Consider the following 21391-nt stretch of genomic DNA (forward strand, 5'->3'; position numbering starts at 1 on the left):
CAATAGGATCTTTACATGGTCAAACACTATATGCTGTTTGAAAACTAGTTTTGCATTCATAAAAAGATAGCGTTTACAAAAGATAACGTGACACAAAGGTCATTACAAAGTCATTATTTGAAAATAACATAAACTACGAATGCAAAAGAAAAGTTCTATGATTGAGACATCTCTAAGTAATGCAGCGGAATTCTAACACAGCAGGTCCTTAACAGCAAGTCTGAAACAGCATGACAGCAAGTCTAACAGCGGAAGCAAGAAACCTCTAAGCACCTGAGAAAACATGCTTAAAAATGTCAATAATAATGTTGGTGAGTTATAGTTTAAATCGTAACAGTAATAAGGTTGACCACGAGATTTCAGTATTTCAAAATAGTATGAAAAGTATATGTTTAACCGTGGGCATTTGGTAACTAACTTAACGTTTATAACCCCATAAAAGTACACTTGGCGAGTGCGTATGTTTACGAAGTATTAAACACCCGTTAAATGCTAGCGCGACTCGCCCGAGTGGGGATGTCAAATCCTGTGGATCCATATCTAAGATTCGCATTCACCGGTTCAAAAACCAATGACTAAACGTTACCGAGATAAGGGGAAAGTTTATGCCATTGTATAACCCACACATATATAAAGTTTAAGTACTCGTGCCTAGTAGGTAAAATGTAAAAAGCGCTTGTATTCTCAGTCACAAAATAGTTAAAGTAAAAAGGGATGCTATAACTCACAGTGATAAGAGCGGTAAAGTCGATAATGAAAGTACGCAAGTAGTAAGTCGGTCCGAAAGGTCGTCAACCTAAGTCAAAGGTTGCTAGGTCAGTAGGTTATCCTCATAAGTTCTAATAGTGCATAAAATAAGTTTATGTGTCATCATCATCATCATTCATCATCATAAAGCTAAGTAAGTTAATCAAGTATAGAGGTCAAAACAATAGGCTGACTTTGATCAGCTGCTACGGCCTCTACGTAAATTGAAAAGATGCGAAATCTGTGGCCATGGCTCCGTATGGGAGTCCTCTAGTTGCTGACAAATTTCTAGACTCAAACTTGTCTTAGTTTGACCATGGCGACGGTTTAAGTGCGAGTAGGTCCAAATTTTCAGCACAATGTTACAAGGGTGTAGTGACTTTCGGAAGGCCATAAATCCTAAACCGTAACTCGGATTAAGACGAGGTCTAAATGCAAAATCATATACTCGAACCGAACTAACTGAAAATTAACTTTCCAGTAGCCGAGGTGGTCTGATCTGTTATGAAAAACAGTAGGTAATGTGCTCTAGTGGGGTTCTTAGTACTTGATGCTCATCACGGTTCTCATCCTTGATGCTTGTAGCTTCAAGTGTACAACTCGTTGATGGGTTAGCATCACCTTGACCAAGTTTCCACCATCAATGCACAATATGTTAAGACCAAGTAAGAACACAACTCATTCAAGAGTCTTAGATGGATGATGAACCTAGGTTACATCATATCCTTAGTCTTAACACAATTACAAGTTCTATTTACGACTAAAGCTACAAACTTTACATCAATCAAACAAGTATGAACATAATCTAAGTCAAATGAAGTGATAGAATCCTAAGCTAGAGAGCTTGGATCCCTTTCACACAAGTTATAAGGTCACAAAGCTAGAAAGCTTGACCCTTTAGTGTTCTTGAAGAACTTGAAGCATAAAGCTTAGATCTTTAAGTTATATGAAGACCATAAACACAAGTTTTGATCTTAATATCAAAATAATGAGATCATAAGTTATAAAACTTAGATCCAACAAAGGATATGAAGATCCAAGCTAGAAAGCTTGCATCTTGATTGTTCTTGAAGATCTTGAAGCATAAAGCTTGGATCTTTAAGTTACATGAAGATTACAAACACAAGTTTGAATCTTTATAACAAAATAACAAGATTTAAAGTTAAAAGATATAGATCTACAAAGTGGGTGAAGATTCAAAGCTAGAAAGCTTGAATCTTCCATGTTATTGAAGGATTCAAATCCATGTTTGAATCTACAAGATATAATCAAGATCAAAAGCTAAAAAGCTAGACCCATGATGATGATGATGATGAATTCGTGGTGATGAGGAGGAGAAGAAGAAGAGAAATTCAAAATACTTACACTTTTAGAGAGAGAAAGACTAGAGAGAGAATTAGAGAGTGAGTGTGTGTGAATTACAAATGAAAGCAAGTGTAAAATGGATGAAATAAGGCTAGTATTTATAGGTGAATGAGGGAGGGGATGGGGTATGGTGGCCGTGATTTTTGGAGGGGGCAAGGGGGACAAAAGTTTGCTTTTTGGTTAATGGTTATCTAAAGTTGGTGCTTATGCTAGGATCCCATGCAACATTAAGGATAATACTTGACATAAATGTTAGCATATTCCCTCTAATAAATAGGTATTTGTCTTACTTATTAATGGGTCACTATAAATTATCTATTGGGCTAATTAAATGGGCCACTAGTTAGAGTAGGGTGGGCATAAGTCCAACAAGGTAGAAAGTCCAACAAGACTAACTAGTGTATTCTAGTAAATTATTAATCGTAATTAAGCATCCAAAAACCAAAGTAATTATTATTATAAAATAATAATTAATATTTCGTAGTCATAATATTCTAATTATGACAAAAGTTAAACGTGTGCGCAGTTCGCAGTTTATTCGAAACGTCAAGTGACACTAACGGTCATAAAGGCTTCCGGTGATCAAGTTAAGTATCCTACGTACTCTAAGTCATGTTTTAATGTATAAATGAAAGTAAACCATGTATATTAAGATTCTAGAGTATAAAGTAGCAAAGTACGCACAAATATGCAGTTTCGCAAAAACACAAGGCATAAAAGCAAGTCGAAAAAGTCGGGTCGTTACATTACCCACCTGTTAATGGAAATTTCGTCCCAAAATTTGAGGAGTGACTAAAAATGGTACCGTATTTAAATAAGAAGTAGCGTATCAAGGTTCCGTGAGACTTGTGGGCTCAGAAGTGAGTTATTTACCTCAAAAGGTATTTGGGCGTATAAAAGTAAGAATAGGTATATGAAATTAATTAAGTCTCTTGTCCTAATAGATTAACAAATTGACTTTGTTTCTTGATAATATGAATATGTCATCCGAATACATATGTACAAAAGGAAAGATGATGTTTTTAGCCCTACATGCATCTTCAGTAAGCCGGATGCATGAAATACATCATGAATGTTTCTAAACTCATCTAAAACATTGAGCGCTTATGTCGCAATACAAGCTGACAGGTCGAATGGAAAACATGGTGATCATAACCATGCGATTAGATGTCTGGATAGTGTTAGCCACGGATTTTATACTAATCCCTTAATTTTGGAAGGAGACCATAGGCATAAAGAACCCGATATTTAAGAAACGTTTCATCTGAATAAATTAATTGAAATTTTAGCCGGAAGTGACTAATCGAACTTATATGCAATGCAAGCCATAATTATTTATAGTGTCTTTAGGACGGTCTGAACGAACAATGAAGGATATCGCCCAGTTTACCATGCTGCAGGTGAACTTATCCTTGGATGGAAAGAAAGCGCAATTCCATAATGTAACTTTATCCATTTAGTTACATGTTGAAGTTAGGGTTATCATTAACGAAAACAACTTATAGTTGCAACCAACGAAGGAAGGAATGTGTATCTGTGTTATAGACGTTTTAAGCAGTCCCTTCTAAGAGGATAACAAGATTCATAGATTCTTAAAGTATTTAATATTACATTTTCGAAAGAAAATCGTACGAAAGGTGTGATTTTTGAACGAGAGTGAACTCTTCGTACAACGAACAAGTTGATCTGAATATATCCTTATACTTAAGGGGATGCGCGGATGAGAAGATACGTGAACTCTTGGTCCTAAAGAATGGTTTACTCCAAGTGAAAAGAATCTCCAAAAATGATTTCTTGTACCTCAATATACTGATTCATAAAGATTATGTTTACGAGGGTGTTGCGATTAGCCGTGAATTATTGAGAGTAGAAATTTGCCTAGTGCCTTTCCTACGATAGGGTGACCACCGAGTGTACCTCAGAAAAAATTATTTATCCGCCTGCGTTTTTGCTAAGTCTAACCTTAAGAGGAAAATTTTATGAGTGCAAAGATTTTCTAACAAATTTTATAAGACTGCCACTCAAAGTGGCTCAAGAGTTTTTAACAAAGATTTTAATAGTAAGCTTCATCCCTAACGGAGGGAGAGAAAAAGTGTGATCCCTACATGGTGTAGTCTAATACGAAAACCTTTAATAAAAGCAACCAAGAAAGTTTTGAAAAACCTTTAAATGTTTAATGTGACAACATAAACGGAATGAAGTTTCTAGTAATCTTAGAAGTATGTACGACGTGTACCGTTTTGCACAAAACTATTTGTCTTAAGTTAAACAACTTAACAACTGAGTGATTTTTAAATAGTTTGGAGGTATAACTTGGTATGTACCAATCAAAATAAGTAAGGGTAAATTTATACATATATAATTTTATAAATTGCATAAGTGACAGAAAAACTTTATTTCTTTCATTTGTCCATAAATCTTGTGAGGACCTCACAAATACGCAACGTGTAAAATTTTTAATAAACATAGCTTTTCGTATTTCAGAGGTTACGAGTTGAAAAAGATCAAGTGAAAAATCTTTGAATCATCGATTAACATGTTACTAGGTAATGAAAACTAATGAATTAAATGTAATTTTGATAATTATCAAGACCTAAGTCTTTGGCCCAAAATGTTCACGTGCGAAGCCGTTGCTAAAAAGTGAGGTATGAAGGATAGAGCATGAGGATGAGAAGTTAATCACTTCTTGACTTTGCAAAATGCCAAATAGGTTATGGCTAATATTAAAGTCAGAATACTGATGGTGTTAGTATCGCTAGATGAGAATCTCTTGGAACAAGTCAGGACTTCGAGTTATGTAAGAAAGAGCATCGCTCCGACATGTGTGGCAAATGAGATCCCTGGGGTAACGTAATAACTTTGAATGGTTTAAGTGTTAGTGGATGCTCGAAGGTCTGCATGACGTGGTAGTAAGTGTCTTCATCACATACACACACACATGAATCTCTCGGTTTCAACGGTTGTAAGGTCTTCATGATGACTTGGATACGAATAAGAAATGAAAATTTTATATAGTAAGCAACGAAAATTTTATAGAAATCGTTTAAGGTGACAATGTAAGAAAAGAAATTAAGTTCTTAGTAACTAGGGTTATGTACAACATGTACTATTCTATGTAACATATCTTTCGAATAAAAGAATGGATTTGTAAAAGTGAAAGTAAAATTTCATGTGTACTCGTAAAAATAAGTAATTATTTACTTTAACATATACGGTTTCTAAAATTTGTACGAATGACAATAAATTTATTTTATAAAACCTTGAGGGGATCGCACAGTAAAATAGTGTGTGTAAAATTTCGGCAACAAAATTTTCATATTTCAGAGGCTACAAGTTGGAAAAAGCTTCATGAGTAAAAGATTTTTGAAAATTTTGGGTGATTTTTGAGGTAATGAAAACTATTGCATGTAAATGTGGTTGATGACTATTAGTAGGGCATAAGTCCTTTGACCAAAAATGCTTAAGTGTGAATTTGTTGCTTATAAGTGAGATACGAAAGGGAGAGTATGAGGATGAGAATTAACCTCCCATTGATTCGGAAAATTTTGAACTGGTATAACTAATATCAAAGTAAGAAGGATGATGGTGTGATTTTCACCGAACAAGGAATCTCTCGGAATAAGTTAGGATTTAGAGTTGCGTAAGAATAAGTATCAAATAAGATTCTTGGGTAGTCCTAAATATAGAATTTGAATTGATGAAGTGACGGGGTACAATTTCCTTTATGTATCGAAGTTTGTCCATTACATCGGTTTCCTTTCATGGCAAGAAAGTGAGCAAATTTGGTGAAGCGGTCAATGATAATCCCGATAGTGTCATAACTGCCTATTGTTTTCGGTTGCTTCGGGATGAAATCCATCGTCATCCCTTCCCATTTCCATTGTGGGATCTCGGGTTGTTGAAGTAATCCAGATGGCTTTTGGCTCACCATTCTCGCGAGGTATACGAATAATCTTCTTACTATAAATAACTTTCGCTTTCATCCTTGAAAGCCATTCCATTCCAACTATTTCATCAAAGCTTCCTAACTCGATGAGTATTAGGTTAACCCTAAAGTTCATTCTAACTTTTACATCAAGCTTCCTAACTTGATGAGTATTAGGTTCATCTTAAGGTTCATTCTAACCAAATCTTATTATACTGCCGTGAAAATTTTTATCAATCTTCTCAAATAACATCTGCTTGTGCGCAGGTAACTAATCCCTTCCAACTACTACTATAAAACTTCCAAGTTTTGTTGGCATGAGGTCATCTCCAATGATCCACCTGTTAATTTTAAGGTACTACCTTAAATTATTCCTCTATCTCTGCCAGCTTACCATTAGCTTGTCCTATAGAATACGTAACTCTCATGGTTGTTAATGGCTTATCAGTCATAACACTAAGGTTCTTAGATATAAGGTTTCTATCGCTCTGGTATTAAACAATCTCGAGACAATAAAACGTTGTGACGAATGTAACAACCCAAACCAACACCCGACAAAACCTTGTGAAAATACGAAATAAAAAAAAAATTTCTGTTGCAGACCATCGGCGCGCCGCGCCATATCTGGCTGTCCCCGGGACTTTTAACCGCGAAAAGATTGACTAGTTCCCGGCACTTTTAGACAAAATGCTTTTTACCATACAACCAAATATGTAAAACTAACATGTTTCAAACATAAAATTAAAGTTTTACAAGCGGGGCCCACATCGGCCGTTTTACGAGTTTAATACAATTTACGAGTTTCGACCACCAAAAAGTTTAAGTTCCAAACTACACAATGAGCATGGCGTTTGGGATTAAACTACCCAACTATCGGTCAAACTCCAAGAGCTACTAAAGCCCAAAAGCGTCCCCTAGCATCAAGCGGGATCTCTAGTCCAAAACGATGCCCTTACCCTTGTCCAAAACCGAACCTATAAAATGGTAAACAACGAGAGGGTAAGCAAAGCTTAGTGAATGCAATAATTATACGAATACATATATAATTATACCTACTTGCATACACTTACACAACCGCAAACATGCTAGCAAACAACATTAGCTTATCGTCGCAATATCAAGCTATAATTCTCCCATACCACAAGCTAGCATAACAACCGCATATAAATATAACTCGAATAATATAATATGCTTACAACACAAATAACCATGGTTAACCAATAGTACAAGGGAACGGCGCTCGCGAAAACGCCATCGGTGTTCATAACATCCGTTAGGGCACTTAACACCTCGCACCACTAACCCCTAGGGTGGCACCTTAACACCTCGGCACTTCACCCCGAGTGGCATCTTAACACCTCGATGCTTCACTCATTATTTTACGGAGTGGTGTCTTAACACCTCCACACTACACTCCTAGGTGGCATCTTAACACCTCGATGCTACACCCGAGTGGCATCTTAACACCTCGATGCTACACTCTTCACGTGAAACGTGGTGTCTTAACACCTCGACACTACACCTTTCACGCTACAACAAATAGATACATTATATACATACGCATATAATTATTCCACTCACCTCGAAGTCTTCGTGTAAGATAACCGAACTTGCAACGTCAATGTAACGTACCTATTACATTTTAGCACATAATCAATTCACAACTCAAGTCGGTCAAGCAACTCACTTAACAATCTAGAGTCTTTTGACCCTAAGTGCAATCCCGACCCATTTTGCACCTTTAACCCTAATAATGGGTTAACTTCACCAAAAACCCTAACTTTAGCCAATTAAGGTATTAACACACTTTTAACCACAAAGTTAACTCGTTTTCATACATGCAAGACAACCTAGGTCATCAAAGACCCACTTGACCCATTTCTAGGTCAACACACCCATTTGGGTCACCCACAACCCAAATCACACTCACAAACATTAACTATAAGTGTATTAGTATTTACTTAGGTCTTTAAGACCCATTTACACCATTTACCCCTTTCAAAACCCTAAGTTAGTCACCAATTAGGTCTTCATGACCCAAACTTACCCAAAAACCCCAAATTACTCACAAATGGGTTTTATGTGCAATACTAACCCAAACCCTAACCCTTAAACACATTAAACTAAGGTAATCAAGTTTAGGGCTTACCACAACAATCAAAACATAGCTAAGGAGGAGATGAACAACTTTAACTCCCGCACTAAGACCCGATTCAACCTCTTTCACCCTTTGATGGAGCTTTCTCTCTCAAGGATTGCACTCTCTCTCTAGAGTTTAATTGGAGAAGATGAGGTTGTTGTGGGAGTAGTAAATGAGCTCCCCAAAACTGATCTAGGGTAATAAATTCGGCCCCAAAGTGAAATTACACAATTGCCCTCAAAATATCTATTTTAAAAAGAAGGAAGGAATCTGTCGCAGACATATGGCGCGGTGCGCCACCAGGCCGCGCGGCGCGCGACACCTCCAGTTCAGCTTCTTTCTTGCTTTTAAATATATAACCAAAACCCCGTTTCAAGTATCGAACATTACACTTATATACACTACAAATATTCGGGTCTTACAACTCTCCCCCACTTATTCGGATTGCGTCCTCGCAATCCAAGCCGCATGACACGAGGGAAGATAAACTAACACGAACTCTTCGGGCTCCCAAGTGAACTCGGAACCTTTACTTCGTCGCCATTGAACCTTGAAAGTTCTCACCTCTTTATTTCTCAACATTTTCACCTTCTCGTCAAGGAGAGCAATCGGTTCCTTGACATATTCTAACTTGTTTTTTAGCTCGATCTCGTCTAAGGGCATCCATGAGGAATCATCCGCAAGACACTTACGGAGGTGGGAAACATGAAATGTATTATGGATCCTCGCAAGCTCTTCTGGTAATTCCAATCGATATGCAACTTCACCAACACGAGCTAAAACCTTGAATGGCCCAATAAACCGAGGAGCTAACTTTCCCCGTTTTCGAAATCGAATAATACCCTTCCATGGCGAAACCTTAAGCATCACCATATCGCCTTCTTGGAACTCAATCAATCGCCTACGTCTATCGGCATATGACTTTTGCCTATCTTGAGCCTTCTTCAAATGTTCCCGAATCAAATCGATCTTGCTATTGGTCTCTAAAACCAAGTCGGTACTCCCGATCTCTCTTTGACCCACTTCTCCCCAACAAACGGGAGTTCGACACCTACGCCCATAAAGCATTTCGTAAGGTGGCATCCCTATACTAGTATGATAACTATTATTGTACGAGAATTCCACCAAAGGCAAATGCTCATCCCAACTACCACCGAAGTCAATGATGCACGCTCGTAGCATATCTTCCAAAGTTTGATTCGTACGTTCGGTTTGACTGTCCGTTTGAGGATGATAAGCCGTGCTCAACTTCAATTGCGTACCCATATCTTCATGAAACTTTTCCCAAAACCGAGATGTAAAACGGGTATCTCGATCCGAAATAATAGATATAGGAACCCCATGTCGCGAGACCACTTCCTTGATAAACAACTTAGCCAAGGTCTCCGATGATATCGCTTCTTTAATGGGAAGAAACAAAGCGCTTTTTGTCAATCGGTCAACTATAACCCAAATCGAATCGAATTGGGTTCTCGCCGTTTTAGGTAACTTTGTAATGAAATCCATGGTAATGTGCTCCCATTTCCATTTCGGGATTTCTAATGGTTGCAACTTACCATACGGCTTTTGGTGTTCGGCTTTTACTTGTAAACACGTGACACATTGCTCAACATACTTCACAACATCACGTTTCATGCCCGGCCACCAATAATCATTCTTCAAGTCAAGGTACATTTTCGTTGCGCCCGGATGAATGGAGTATTTTGACTTATGTGCTTCATCAAGTAGCACTCGTCGGTAATCACCCATCTTAGGCACCCACACTCTTCCTTGAAAGGACAACAACCCACGCGGACCCATAGTAATAAACTCCGATTGGCCCACGATTCGCTCCGTATGCTTGTTGTGAACATAAGCCTCTATTTGAATCTCACCAAGCTTTTCAAGAAAATCGTTGGTAATAATCAAACGTAACGACCCCACTTTTATCGCCGGATGTTGACTCTTTCGACTCAACGCATCCGCGACCACATTCGCCTTACCCGGATGATAAAGTATTTCACAATCGTAGTCTTTCACCACATCCATCCACCTACGTTGGCGATAATTCAAATCTCGTTGATTAAAGAGATGTTTCAAACTCTTATGATCCGAATAAATCGTACACTTGACACCATACAAGTAATGGCGCCAAATTTTCAACGCATGCACTACCGCCGCCAACTCAAGATCATGAGTCGGATACCTCGTTTCATGTTCCTTTAATTGTCGAGAGGCATAAGCGATAACCTTACCTCTTTGCATTAGAACACACCCGAGACCATTTAAGGAAGCATCACAATAAACCACCATGTCTTCAACACCTTCCGGCAACACTAACACCGGAGCTTGACACAACTTCTCTTTTAACAATTGAAAAGCAATTTCTTGCTCGTTCTCCCAATTGAACCTAGCATTCTTTCTTGTCAACTTCGTCAATGGAGAAGCAATCTTAGAAAAGTCTTGGATAAACCGACGATAATAACCGGCCAATCCGAGAAAACTTCGGATTTCCGTAGGCGTAGTCGGTCGTCCCCAACTCTTCACCGTCTCGATCTTCTCCGGATCTACTTGAATACCGTTTTCGTTCACGATATGACCAAGGAATTGAACTTCCCTTTGCCAAAATTCACATTTGGAGAACTTTGCATACAACTTCTCCCTTCGTAGCGTCTTCAATACATCACGCAAATGATGTTCATGTTCGTTCATACTTTTCGAGTAGACTAGTATGTCGTCAATGAACACTATTACCGACTCGTCCAACATCGGTTGGCACACTCGGTTCATAAGATCCATGAATGCCGCCGGTGCATTCGTAAGACCAAAGGGCATAACTACAAACTCATAATGCCTGTAAGGCATTCGAAAAGCCGTTTTCTCTATGTCTTCCTCACGGACCCGCATTTGGTGATAGCCGGACCGTAGGTCGATCTTAGAGAAATACGTTGCACCTTGAAGTTGATCAAATAAATCGTCAATCCTAGGTAATGGATAACGATTCTTGATCGTCACTTTATTCAACTCACGGTAATCAATGCACATACGCATACTACCATCTTTCTTCTTCACAAATAACACCGGAGCGCCCCATGGCGAAGCACTCGGTCGAATAAAACCCTTCTCGAGCAACTCTTGGGTTTGATTTAACAACTCTTGCATTTTCGTTGGTGCTAAACGATAAGGAGTTTTAGCAATGGGAGTAGCTCCCAGAACCAACTCAATACGAAACTCAACTTGTCTTTCCGCCGGAACACCCGGTAATTCGTCCGGAAAAACGTCTTCGAATTCACTAACAACCGGAATTTCACGAATAGGTGGTGGCTCATTGCGAGTATCAACAACATGAGCAAGGAAAGCCATGCCACCGGTAACAACAAAACGACGTGCCCGTGCAAAAGTGCATATCGGCACCGGTCTCCTTCGCTTATCACCATGAATAATTAACTCTCCCCCACTTAGGGTCTTCACACGAATAAACTTATCATGGCATGCAATATCGGCTCTATAACGATCGAGCCAATCCATACCAATGACAATATCAAAGTCGCCCAAGGTCATTGGAATAAGATCAATTTTAAAGGTTTCAGCACCAAAAACAACATCACAATTTTCACACACATCAACCACTAGCACCGTCTTGCCGTCCGCTATTTCGACTTCTATCGGACGACTTAACTTAGCTAGCGGTCTATTAAGTTTAGGCACAAATTTAGGAGACACAAACGACAAATTTGCACCGCTATCGAAAAGAATCCTCGCCGGATTAGAATTAACCATGAAAGTACCTGAGACAACTTCGTTCGATTGTTTGACTTCACCATTAGTCATCAAGTAGTTGCGACCCCTAGCCGTACCCGCCGCCTTCTCTAACCGCTTCACATTATCAATTCGCAAATCGGGACACTCCGGCTTCTTATGCCCCTCTTTGCCACAATTAAAACAAGTGACTTTGTTTCCGAAACGTGGTTTCGGACACTCACGAGCCATATGACTCGATTGCCCACAATTGTAGCACGTATAAGAAAACTCGCCGATAGTGCCCTTCTTTGCACTATTGACACTTTCGGCCCCCCTCTTGCTCTTGCTCTTCTTGCTTGAGGCGTTAGAGTAACTAAAACCCTCAAATTTTCTTTTGGAAAACATGAAATCACTCTTTCTTGGAACCTCCGGCTCAAAACCCCGAGCCAACTCGAACAATTCCTCAAAAGACTTAGCCATACCCCGACTAATCTTCCCCTTGTACTCATCATTCAAAGTACGGTAGAAATCCTTCATGAGCTTATGATCATCACCAACATATTCCGGGCAAAAACGAGTCTTTGCCAAGAATGTAGACTTAAGAGTAACTAAGTCCATTGAGCCTTGTTGCAAATGGTGCAACTCGTCCCGGATTCTATCGAGATCGGAAGAAGTTCGGTATTCCTTGAAAAACTCCTTCTTAAACTCTTCCCACGTCAAGCCCATACATTGTTCCTCACCATACAAGTTGATTTTATCATCCCACCATAACATAGCCTCTTCTCGTAGCATGCTAGAGCCATACCTCGCCTTCTTCTCGGGAGGACATTCCGAGGTACGAAAAGCTCCCTCGATGTCGGAGATCCAACATGTACTTTTTAAAGGATCTCGTACCCCATTAAACATCGGGGGTTGAGCGTCCTTGAAATTCTTGTAGTGGAAGTCCCGCCTTCCTTCACCTCCTTCACCACGAGGATAAATGTTTCTAGCATCAAGGGCCTCTTCGATAGTGGCCTTCATTCGTTCATTTATCAAATCGGTCACTTGCCCATCGACCGAATCTTGGAAGACTTTTCGGACGTCCGTAAGAAAATCCGCTTTTAACTTTTTAAAGACGGCCTCAACCTTGGCCGAAAACTCGGCGTCCTCACTTGTACTTCCGTTATCATGATCGGGTCCGTTTCTCGTCTTCATTCTATAAAACGAAGTAGGTTAAGCGGCGAAACAAAAGGACATAACACGTATGTATATACATATACACCACACTACCCCCATCTTGCTCAACAATCGTCGTACATTGCTCGTTCGACACGATTTGCGCCCGTAACAATGGTAGCTAATCATTGTTACGCGAGCACGTCGCATTAACTTGCTAGTACAACGCCCATCTCGCTCGATGCTCGCTAAACATACATAACAAATAGCACATGATTAGTCTACATAAACCTATGCACAAACCAATCCCGATCCGACCCAAAGTCCTACAAGTCCCGCATAAACGCGCACACAAAAAGTCTAAGTCTAGGCGCCTATCTCAAGTCACCTAAATCCCTTAGACCATGCTCTGATACCACTTGTAACAACCCAAACCAACACCCGACAAAACCTTGTGAAAATACGAAATAAAATTTTTTTTTCTGTTGCAGACCATCGGCGCGCCGCGCCATATCTGGCTGTCCCCGGGACTTTTAACCGCGAAAAGATTGACTAGTTCCCGACACTTTTAGACAAAATGCTTTTTACCATACAACCAAATATGTAAAACTAACATGTTTCAAACATAAAATTAAAGTTTTACAAGCGGGGCCCACATCAGCCGTTTTACGAGTTTAATACAATTTACGAGTTTCGACCACCAAAAAGTTTAAGTTCCAAACTACACAATGAGCATGGCGTTTGGGATTAAACTACCCAACTATCGGTCAAACTCCAAGAGCTACTAAAGCCCAAAAGCGTCCCCTAGCATCAAGCGGGATCTCTAGTCCAAAACGATGCCCTTACCCTTCTCCAAAACCGAACCTATAAATTGGTAAACAACGAGAGGGTAAGCAAAGCTTAGTGAATGCAATAATTATACGAATACAAATATAATTATACCTACTTGCATACACTTACACAACCGCAAACATGCTAGCAAACAACATTAGCTTATCGTCGCAATATCAAGCTATAATTCTCCCATACCACAAGCTAGCATAACAACCGCATATAAATATAACTCGAATAATATAATATGCTTACAACACAAATAACCATGGTTAACCAATAGTACAAGGGAACGGCACTCGCGAAAACGCCATCGGTGTTCATAACATCCGTTAGGGCACTTAACACCTCGCACCACTAACCCCTAGGGTGGCACCTTAACACCTCGGCACTTCACCCCGAGTGGCATCTTAACACCTCGATGCTTCACTCATTATTTTACGAAGTGGTGTCTTAACACCTCGACACTACACTCCTAGGTGGCATCTTAACACCTCGATGCTACACCCGAGTGGCATCTTAACACCTCGATGCTACACTCTTCACGTGAAATGTGGTGTCTTAACACCTCGACACTACACCTTTCACGCTACAACAAATAGATACATTATATACATACGCATATAATTATTCCACTCACCTCGAAGTCTTCGTGTAAGATAACCGAACTTGCAACGTCAATGTAACATACCTATTACATTTTAGCACATAATCAATTCACAACTCAAGTCGGTCAAGCAACTCACTTAACAATCTAGAGTCTTTTGACCCTAAGTGCAATCCCGACCCATTTTGAACCTTTAACCCTAATAATGGGTTAACTTCACCAAAAACCCTAACTTTAGCCAATTAAGGTATTAACACACTTTTAACCACAAAGTTAACTCGTTTTCATACATGCAAGACAACCTAGGTCATCAAAGACCCACTTGACCCATTTCTAGGTCAACACACCCATTTGGGTCACCCACAACCCAAATCACACTCACAAACATTAACTATAAGTGTATTAGTATTTACTTAGGTCTTTAAGACCCATTTACACCATTTACCCCTTTCAAAACCCTAAGTTAGTCACCAATTGGGTCTTCATGACCCAAACTTACCCAAAAACCCCAAATTACTCACAAATGGGTTTTATGTGCAATACTAACCCAAACCCTAACCCTTAAACACATTAAACTAAGCTAATCAAGTTTAGGGCTTACCACAACAATCAAAACGTAGCTAAGGAGGAGATGAACAACTTTAACTCCCGCACTAAGACCCGATTCAACCTCTTTCACCCTTTGATGGAGCTTTCTCTCTCAAGGATTGCACTCTCTCTCTAGAGTTTAATTGGAGAAGATGAGGTTGTTGTGGGAGTAGTAAATGAGCTCCCCAAAACTGATCTAGGGTAATAAATTCGGCCCCAAAGTGAAATTACACAATTGCCCTCAAAATATCTATTTTAAAAAGAAGGAAGGAATCTGTCGCACACATATGGCGCGGCGCGCCACCAGGCCGTTCGGCGCGCGACACCTCCAGTTCAGCTTCTTTCTTGCTTTTAAATATATAACCAAAACCCCGTTTCAAGTATCGAACATTACACTTATATACACTACAAATATTCGGGTCTTACAACGAATCATCCCCTAACTATAATCAGGATCCATGCGAGTTTCTTCCTACCAAAATTTCCCTTGAATCGCTTCATATTCCTTATATAGTAACATTGGAACTTTTGCATGATTTACTTCAATATAACCACGCTGGCCTGGCGTCATTATATTGTACTAAATCGTACGTTCATTCCAATATCACTCCATATGGTCAATGTAACGTGATCACTCCAAGTTCTATTCAATTTCATCTAACGGTGCTTTATCTATGCTATCTCAGAACCAAATCTACATAATTAATCTCACGATTTCTCGGCGTGGGTGCATAGGTTCCGTAGGTCATGCATCAATGCCTAAATATCCCGAAATTTCTTCAAAACGTTCGGGTTCAGGTAACGTCGTTAGGTTCCTTTCTAGAAATTCAATGTGGGTCTCGCGTCGAGTTGTACATGTAGCAAGTAGTAATACGATATGTTTCGAGGCGACTTCCAAGTCTTTGGGTATGGCTGAGCATCAGTGGAAGAAACTATGACCTTGTGAAAGGAGATGTCCTCCCGACTTCTCTGATTCCTAAGAGTGTTGGGGACCTAAGTCCAGAAGTGTCATTAGATCGTCGAGTAGTGGTGTAGAATGAAAGAGATAAGTGACGGTCATGAAAGCGTACGGGATACGGGACAACTCGCGAAAACTGAACATCTTTCTAATGTTAATACGTTGTACATGGCTAATTAGAGTGAGCTCGGGGTGCGGTTACTCCGACAAGCCCTCACATGCCTCCTCCTCCGAGGATCAACTTTAGCGGGTGTGTAATCTGAGGGGTACTCTTCCTAGATTGCGTGAAGTAATGTTTCGATCCCTGGAACGGTGGAACGGTAGTAACAGGTGGATTACGGTACTAGTTCTTAGGGTTAGTCGGGTGGGAAAAGGGTTCAGAAAAACATCTGAACTAGGAAGGATAAGTTCTCTAAGTCGGCACAGCGAATAGCAGACACGGAGCAAGAGCGTAATCAGGCATAATAACTACAGCAGCCTAGATCGTCTACAGCAGTACATAGCATGGCAGTAATAGCAGTATCAATAGAAGTATCATGCAAAAAGCAGATAGTAGCATGCAGTAGCGAGAATAAGGAGCAGCATACAGTAAGTTCACATAGCAGTGAAAGTAGGCAGTAGCATGCAACAAGTACATACAGCAGTAAAAGTAAACATTAGCATGCAGTAAGTTCCACAGAAACAAGTAAACAAGCAAGTTGTAGATTAGTCCTATTAGTGAATCCTACTCGGCCTGGTCTAGACTCAATAATGCAACCTAATTCCCTACAACCAATGCTCTGATACCAAATGTGACGCCCCGTACAAAACCATCGTGTACGATTCGTCAACAACGGGATCTTTATATGGTCAAACACTATATGCTGTTTGAAAACCAGTTTTGCATTCATAAAAAGATAGCGTTTACAAAAGATAACGTGACACAAAGGTCATTACAAAGTCATTATTTGAAAATAACATAAACTATGAATGCAAAAGAAAAGTTCCATGATTGAGACATCTCTAAGTAATGCAGCGGAATTCTAACACAGCAGGTCCTTAACAGCAAGTCTAAAACAGCATGACAGCAAATCTAATAGCGGAAGCAAGAAACCTCTAAGCACCTAAGAAAACATGCTTAAAAACGTCAACAATAATGTTGGTGAGTTATAGTTTAAATCGTAACAGTAATAAGGTTGACCACGAGATTTCAGTGTTTCAAAACAGTATAAAAAGTATATGTTTAACCGTGGGCACTTGGTAAGTAACTTAACGTTTATAACCCCCTAAAAGTACACTTGGCGAGTGTGCATGTTTACGAAGTATTAAACACCCGTTAAATGCTAGCGCGACTAGCCCGAGTGGGGATGTCAAACCCTATGGATCCATATCTAAGATTCGTGTTCACCGGTTCAAAAACCAATGACTAAACGTTACCGAGCTAAGGGGAAAGTTTATGCCGTTGTATAACCCACACATATATAAAGTTTAAGTACTCGTTCCTAGTAGGTAAAACGTAAAAAGCGCATGTATTCTCAGTCCCAAAATAGTTAAAGTAAAAAGGGATGCTATAACTCACAGTGATAAGAGCGGTAAAGTCGATAATGAAAGTACGCAAGTAGTAAGTCGGTCCGAAAGGTCGTCAACCTAAGTCAAAGGTTGCTAGGTCAGTAGGTTATCCTCATAAGTTCTAATAGTTCATAAAATAAGTTGATGTGTCATCATCATCATCATTCATCATCATAAAAGCCAAGTAAGTTAATCAAGTATAGAGGTCAAAACAATAGGCTGACTTTGATCAGCTGCTACGGCCTCTACGTAAATCGAAAAGACGTGAAATCAGTGGCCATAGCTCCATATGGGAGTCCTCTAGTTTCTGACAAATTTCTATACTCAAAATCATCTTAGTTTGACCATGGCGACTTTTTAAGTGCGAGTAGGTCCGAATTTCAGCACAACGTTACAAGGGTGTAGTGACTTTCGGAAGGCCATAAATCCTAAACCGTAACTCGGATTAAGATGAGGTCTAAACGTAAAATCATCTACTCGAACCGAACTAACTGAAAATAAACTTTCCAGTAGCCCAGGTGGTTTGATCAGATATGAAAAATAGTAGGTAAGGTGCTCCGGTGGGGTTCTTAGTACTTGATGCTCATCACGGTTCTCATCCTTGATGCTTGTAGCTTTAAGTGTATAACTCGTTGATGGGTTAGCATCACCTTGACCAAGATTCCACCATCAATACACAATATTTTAAGATCAAGTAAGAACACAGCTCATTCAAGAGTCTTAGATGGATGATGAACCAAGGTTACATCATATCCTTAGTCTTAACACAATTACAAGTACCATTTACGACTAAAGCTACAAACTTTACATCAATCAAACAAGTATAAACATAATATAAGTCAAATGAAGTGATGAAACCCTAGACTAGAGAGCTTGGATCCCTTTCACACAAGTTATCAAAGCTAGAAAGCTTGAACCTTTAGTGTTCTTGAAGAACTTGAAGCATAAAGCTTAGATCTTTAAGTTATATGAAGACCATAAACATAAGTTTTGATCTTTATATCAAAATAATGAGATCATAAGTTAGAAAACTTAGATCTAACAAAGGATATGAAGATCCAAGCTAGAAAGCTTGCATCTTGATTGTTCTTAAAGATCTTGAAGCATAAAGCTTGGTTCTTTAAGTTACATGAAGATTACAAACACAAGTTTGAATCTTTATAACAAAATAACAAGATTTAAAGTTAAAAGATATAGATCTACAAAGTGGGTGAAGATTCAAAGCTAGAAAGCTTGAATCTTCCATGTTCTTGAAGGATTCAAATCCATGTTCGAATCTACAACATATAATCATGATCAAAAGCTAAAAAGCTAGAACCATGATGATGATGATGAATTTGTGGTAATGAGGAGGTGATGAAGAAGAGAAATTCAAAATACTTACACTTTTAGAGAGAGAAAAACTAGAGAGAGAATTAGAGAGTGAGTGTGTGTGAATTACAAATGAAAGAAAGTGTAAAATGGATGGAATAAGGCTAGTATTTATAGGTGAATGAGGGAGGGGAGGGGGTATGGTGGCTGTGATTTTTGGAGGGGGACAAGGGGACAAAAGTTTGCTTTTTGGTTAATAGTTGTCTAAAGTTGGTGCTTATGCTAGGATCCCATGCAACATTAAGGATAATACTTGACATAAATGCTAGCATGTTCCCTCTAATAAATGGGCATTTGTCTTACTTATTGATGGGTCACTAGCCATTATTTATTGGGCTAATTAAATGGGCCACTAGTTAGAGTAGGGTGGGCTTAAGTCCAACAAGGTAGAAAGTCCAACAAGACTAACTAGTGTGTTCTAGTAAATTATTAATCGTAATTAAGCATCCAAAAATCCAAATAATTATTATTATAAAATTATAATTAATATTTCGTAGTCATAATATTCTGATTACGACAAAAGTTAAACGTGTGCGCAGTTCGCGGTTTATTCGAAACGTTAAGTGACACTAACGGTCATAAAGGCTTCCGGTGATCAAGTTAAGTATCCTACGTACTCTAAGGCACGTTTTAATGTATAAATGAAAGTAAACTATGTATATTAAGATTCCAGAGTATAAAGTAGCACAGTACGCACAAATATGCAGTTTCACAAAAACACAAGGCATAAAAGCAAGTCGAAAAAGTCAGGTCGTGAAATGCCCCGTTCATATTAATTATAAACGTTTCATATTAATTGGTTTCTTTGCGAGGTTTTGACCTCTATATGAGACGTTTTTCAAATCTTGCATTCATTTTTAAAAACAACCATAACCTTTATTATTGAATAAAGGTCTTAATGACATAATTTAGATTGTCTATCAAAGACAATCTCCTCAAATAAATAAGTTTTTACACAACCTATTGCAATATGATTAAATATATTACAAAAAATACTCCGAATGAAAGTTTAAACAATATAAACAATTATGCCGACTCCTAATCTTGACCTTGGGTTGGCATACGACAACGGAAGCGTTTTTAATATTCACCTGAGAATAAACATGCTTAAAACGTCAACAAAAATGTTGGTGAGTCATTGGTTTAATTTCTATATAATAATCATAATATTTAATAAGCCACAAGATTTTATTTAATTAAATGTGCAGGATCATTACAACTGTAAAAATCATTCATACGATGAGTCGCCTGGTAACCGACCTTAACATAGAGCGCTTAAGATATCTGGCATCATACATTCCACTATTCAAATGTATGACAAGAACCCTTCGAAGTACTAAAGCATTTCCATTATTCGAAAATGGGGGTGGTTGGTGCCCGTAGATCTACCTTTAGGATTCGCGTCAATTAGTGTTTTTCACTAATTCTTAGGTTACCAAGCATAATAATAATAAGTACAGATATCCGGTATAACAATTCAACCGTAGAATGTAGTTCCATGAACTTGTGCTTATTTTGTAAAACATTTATAAATTTTGCATGTATTCTCATCCCAAAATAATGTAAATAGTAAAAATGGGACTATAACTCACTTGTGATGATTTCCGAATAGATGGTGATAAGACTTGGCCTTTTGACCAATTCACGAACCTAATAATAATATTCTTGTGTCAAGATATATTTATATAATTAATATTCCATACTTATGATACTTGTGATAAATTTTAATTGTCCATTGTTAGTAGTCCAACGTTCGTAGTCCAATAGTCCAATAGTCCAATAGTCCAACAGTATAAATATAAATGCGTATATTGTGTTAGAATTCACTAACACTATAATATATTGTCTTAATATAATAAGACACATAATATGTATATTGTCTGAAGCAATCCGCGACCCATTGTATACATGTCTCAGGCTCGATCACAGCTCAAAGTATATAATATTTTGGAATCCACTTTGACCCACAACTAACTCGAGATTACTGCCAATGGTGTCTAATAGTTCATTCCAATAATATATATAGAAGAAGTCAAAATGATATGTCAAAACTTTGTATACGAGTCCACGGTGATCAAGTCATATATATATATAGTGCCTTACTTTCTTTATTAAGACTATAATATATTGTCGTAGAACTTAATCACGACTATTATAAATTGTATTTCCATAAGTTCGGGAACAAGACATGTATAAATACATGTAGGATAAAAGGTAAGTTAGCTAGGATAAGATTAGCATCCATTTTTATAAATCATGTCCGTAGCTAAAAATGAAGAAAAATATCCAATTTTGTTTTACCCATAATTTCTTCGTTACAAATCCATTTTGAGTGATTTGAGTTGCCATGGTTTCGTATCGAACTCAACATTATTAATCTTAATAGAAAAAATATAGGTTTATAGTCGAAAATACAGCTTAGGTGTCAAATAAGAG

Source organism: Rutidosis leptorrhynchoides, chromosome 3 (genome assembly GCF_046630445.1).
Source record: "Rutidosis leptorrhynchoides isolate AG116_Rl617_1_P2 chromosome 3, CSIRO_AGI_Rlap_v1, whole genome shotgun sequence".
Taxonomy (NCBI): Eukaryota; Viridiplantae; Streptophyta; class Magnoliopsida; order Asterales; family Asteraceae; genus Rutidosis; species Rutidosis leptorrhynchoides.